The sequence below is a fragment of the Mandrillus leucophaeus genome, unplaced genomic scaffold (genome assembly GCF_000951045.1).
Source record: "Mandrillus leucophaeus isolate KB7577 unplaced genomic scaffold, Mleu.le_1.0 Scaffold319, whole genome shotgun sequence".
Classification (NCBI taxonomy): domain Eukaryota; kingdom Metazoa; phylum Chordata; class Mammalia; order Primates; family Cercopithecidae; genus Mandrillus; species Mandrillus leucophaeus.
In genome coordinates this window covers 2,006,713-2,011,409 of record NW_012103354.1, presented here as the reverse complement: position 1 = coordinate 2,011,409, position 4,697 = coordinate 2,006,713, and the positions used below count along the sequence as shown (strand labels likewise).

The 4,697-nt window shown below is 49.8% G+C and overlaps 1 protein-coding gene across 1 annotated transcript in view; it reads right to left on the bottom strand.

Moving 5' to 3' along the window:
- Positions 1-3,821, bottom strand: part of CDH11 (cadherin 11, type 2, OB-cadherin (osteoblast)) — a 193,189-nt gene extending 189,368 nt beyond the window's left edge. Inside the window, exon 1 of the mRNA XM_011987902.1 lies at positions 3,482-3,821. The gene's annotated coding sequence lies outside the window, so the exon portion shown is untranslated. The remainder of the gene's footprint in view (positions 1-3,481) is intronic.
- Between the last annotated feature and the right edge of the window lie 876 nt (positions 3,822-4,697).

Genomic DNA, 4,697 nt, shown 5'->3' with positions numbered 1-4,697 from the left:
TCCGCGCCCCTCCCCCCAGGGGCCCACAGATGCCAACCCCTGGATTCGTGGCCGCCCCTCCCGCCCCGAGGCGCGGTGCTCCGACTCCCTCAGGGCTCAGATGGAGTCTGGAGCGACTGAAGTTGGGCTCCAGGGACGCACAGCCAATCAGGGAGGGCGGCGGAGGGAAGCTGGAGAGGGGTTGGGAGCCCCCATTTTCCTTCTTTCCCCAAATCCGCTCCAGCTGGCCAGGCTGGGCTCTTGCCTGGCGGGCCGGGATGGTGGTTGGGGGAAGGTATCGTCCAAGTGAGGGAAGCAATCGGGAATTCGGGAGCGTGTTCTATTCTTTCTCACTCCACCACCCCACCTTCCAAAAATCCCTCAACGTTGGCGGCTCCAGCCCAGCCCCCAGCCCCCAGCCCCCTCAATCTCCCATCCCTTGCAAACTCTTCTGGTGGCTTTGGTGGTGAAGTCGGGCGGGGAAGGAGACTTAGGACTTGGGAAGAGCCCAGTCTGCGTTCTCTCTCAGTTCTCCTCTCCTTCAGTGCCCCCCACGCAACGCCTCAGAGAGGGGTGCGCGGGGAGCGCTTCGCGGGGGTCGGCCTCGCTCCACCCTTTCGAAGGGTACCTTGTCCCCTACCCCAGCCAGGTATCAGTGGCCCCCGCCGGTAGTGTCACTTGTTGCCACCCCCTCTCTGCAGACCCGCCAGGGCCCGGTGGAGTGAGCGCTTCTGCGGGAGGGAGGGCCTAATGGGGCGCAGCGCCGGAGTCCTGGCTCCTTCCTCCCGTGTTCCCCTCACTGAGGACTCGCTACCAGGAGGGAGCCCTGGGCCTGCTTCCTGCCCTCCCTCCCCGAGTCGCCGAGAGAAAGGGCTGGCAGGGTCAGGGCTTAAGAATCACGACAGGGACTGGGCGGGGCGCTCGTGGTACCGGGAAGGCGTGGGGACCCGCACACCCAGCAGGAAACAACCGTGTCTGTGTGGGGACCCCTGGCTTGAACAAGTTTGCAGGGTGGGAGGAGGAGGCAAGAGAGGAGGCGGAGGAAGGTGGAGACGCCAGTGGGTGAAGGCTAAAAAGGAACAACCTGGGGGGACGGGGATGTGGTTGGGAAAGGAGAAGAAGAGATGGACCCGCGAAAAAGGGAAGGAGGCTGCGGAGGCAAAGCTGGGCGCCACAGCCAAGCAGTTGGAAAGGGCTAGAAGGGAGGAGACGGCCCAGGAGTTAACGGAAAAAGAGGCCGAAAACGGAAGAGAAAGCTTGGGATCCTGAGCGCATGGGGAAGGAACCCCAATGCGGGGCGAAGGCGGGGACGGCCGAACCCCGCCCTCCAGCTCCTGGTCACCAGCCCGCGGGTCCCCGAGCGCCCGCAGCCTCCCGGGTTTCCACGCGGCTTGGAGAGACGCCCGCGGGGGCGGGTGCCGGCGAGGCTGCCCCGGGATCTACCCTCCTCGGCCCGCCCGCCCGCGTTCTTCTTGGCGACTCCAGGATCCGGGTGGCGCTGCGTGCCTGCCCCCAGTTCGCGTCCTGCGCGGAGAGGATGCCTCTGACACCCTCTGTGTGGACGTGGCCTTTAAACTGCTCGTTCCTCCTCTGCGGGGTAAGAGCTCTAAGTTTCCAGCTGCCCAGTTCCCTCATTCCTCAGCCTTCCCCCTACCATAGGTGTCCAAGGTGATAGCCCCCTGGGTCCCCAGTAACTCCCCAACTTTGCACCACACTCTCTGCGCAAGGGACGCGCGAGGCCATTGACGCCGAGTGCTTTCCTGTAGAGCGCCAGTGAGCGAATCCTGGTGCCTGCCACTACCTCCTCCCGCTGTGGATCCCTGGCCCTGAACCTTTTCAGAGCTCTACCCGGCTTCCTCGGTCTGCCTTGTTGGCCTTTGCTGTAACCCCTAAAACTCTGGGTACTTCCCAAGTCACCGCCGAAAGTCCCCACTCTAATGAGGCATGATGATGGTAATGGGATGCTCTGGTGGCGCCATTTCAGCTTCTAAATGAAGTTACTTACACAGGAGAGGAGGGAAAAGGGGTCCGGCTTTCCCTCAGAGATACTCGAGTTTTGCTCTTGTTTGGCTACAAACTATTGCCTGGATTTTCTCAACCCTTCCACGTGGTCCTAGAGGGAGTGTGAAGCCACGGTCAATCTGATTATACATATATTATACAAAGATGCCCAGGATCTGTGATGATTAGGACATCTCTTGATCCATGAAGCAAGTTTCATAAACTCCCTTTTGGAAGCGTGTCCAAAGATGAACCTGGCCACATGTCAGCTGACATTAGCTGGACTTTGACCTCTCCCCTCTGTTCAGAATTTATCGAATCACAGCAGCTGTTTTTATAGACCATCCCTTTAGTAATGGGTGCATCAGCCGATTTTTAAAAGTAAGTTAAAAATTGCTTGATAAGTTTCCACTGACACTACACACCTGAATCAGATAGAACCTGGTGTATAGGAGCAGTCAATAATCCTTTGCACAACCCAGCAAGTCTATGCCTAGGATTCTACTCAAGAGAACAGGAAACATGTCCACACTAAAAAACACACCAGAATGTTCACAGCAGCATTATTTATAATAGCCCAAATCTGGAAACAATACAAACACCCATCAACTGGTGAGTAGATAAACAAAACAGGGTGTATCCATACCATGGAATATTGTTCAGCAATAAAAGGAGAAGAAATACTGATTTTGTTACATCATGAATGAACTTCAGAAACATATGCTAAAAGCCAAATGAAAAACAACATATTGTATGATTTTCATTTAAAATGGCCATTTATATGAAATGAAAAGGCAAATTTATAGAAACAGAAAGCAGTGGTTGCCCGGGGCTAAGGATTTGAACAGGAATTGACTGCAAATAGGACTTGAGGGAATTCTGTTGGGCAATCAAAATGCTCTAAAACTAGATAGTTGTGATGATTGCACAAATCCATACATTTACTAAAATCACTGAATTGTAACCAAGAAAGAAAAAAAATCCTTTCATATCTTTATTCCCAGAATATCTGTGACCTGCAGCTAATCCGCAAGGGGAAACCTGGCAAAGCAGTTTCAGAGAAAAATATGTTAAAAAATATTTCTAGTTCTTATGGAAAGATAACCATATTTCTATTCAGCAAGTTCTATTTTAGCTGCTGCTTTGGAGAACCTTATAAGTTTTAAAGAAAGTTAATTCCCCCCTTTCACTCTTCTAAGTGATTAATTCCTGGGAGCTAGAGTTAGGCATTCCAGTTCGTGACATTTTAAACACACCTACTCATAGACACAGTACAAAGTGCACATTTCAGAGGGGATTCTTTTTTTTTTATGACTATGTTAGGATCTGTCTTAGAAATCCTTATCAAGCACTTGGGTGGAGTATTGCATGATTACAGTTTAGATTTTAAAAAGGAAAAGAATAGGAAAAAAAAAAAAAAGAACCCACTGACAGCTTAAATTGAAAGATTCAGTTCAGCCAGCCAGCCAAAAGTTTGGGTGTTTATCTTAACTTGCCTCACCTTTCCTTCACCTTGTTCTTCTTCAAGGGAGGAAGTCAGCCTTCAAGGGTTGCTCTGGAGTCAGGATTAAACAGCCCCTTCTGCTTCCTGTGGGTTCCAATCCAGACAGATATGAGGCCCAAATGGGCCTTTTCTTGTCTTTGTCCTTGACTGCACAAAGCTGTTAATTTCCTGTCGGTTCCCTCATCAAAGGTACCAGGCTGTCATTCCTTTGATGCGCCTCTCCTCAGACTCTGAAGATAGCCAGACCCTGCTGAGTCAGTTCCTTGTTTAGACTTAGAAGTTCCAGACTCCCCAGGTCTTCTCAAAGCTTCCTGCTCTAGAGGCATCCTTTGGTAAATGGTGTAAAGAGTGATGCAAGATCCAAGTGGGGCGTTAGTTTCATCACATTGCAGTGGGCTCCAACCACACCTTCCCCAAGCAGAGGGAGGAAGTTGAGAAAGATGGACTGGGAATACCATTTCTGAATCAGACACTTCAGGAGGATAATCCCACAGTTGGATCTGTAGAGCAAGGTGGGAGGACCACAGGCCTTTGATCTGTGTCTGATTCCTGGCTCTGCCACCCGTTGGTGCCATAACTTTGGCTAAAGACTTTATCTCCTTGAGATGTGCTTTCCAAATCTATACAATGGGCATTACTATCTGTGCCTAGATTGTGGTGGGGATTCAACATGCCCACATACCTAGAGCAAAAAGCACTAAGCTTGGAGCATAGGCTTAGTAAGTGAAAGTTATTAATTACTATTATTAATTATGAGGACTGATTATTATCACATTTTAAATGACCTGAGCAAGAAAGAGACATGCTACAATTGTGAATTATAATAATTATAGACATTAATTTTATCTTAAATGGAACTCGTTATACAACTGGCCAAGAATATTATGGCAGTTCAAAATTTCTGACACTGTAAATTGTCTAAATAAGGCTTGTTTGAGGTCATGTAGAATGAGATGTGCCAGCCTTAGGAGCTGAGGCTCTGAGTTCATGTCCTAGATCTGCCACAAATTCATTGACTCACCTTGGGAAAGTCATTTCTTTTCTCTGAGCCTCAGTTTCCCTAACTGCAAATAAGAACTTACCTGAAATGAGCTCTGAAGAAGGTTTTTCCAGAGTTTAAATCCTGGACATATTAAGTCCTACTTATCATTTCATGTATTGAGACATCACATTGTACCCTATAAATATGTCCAATTGCTGTGTATTGTTTTGA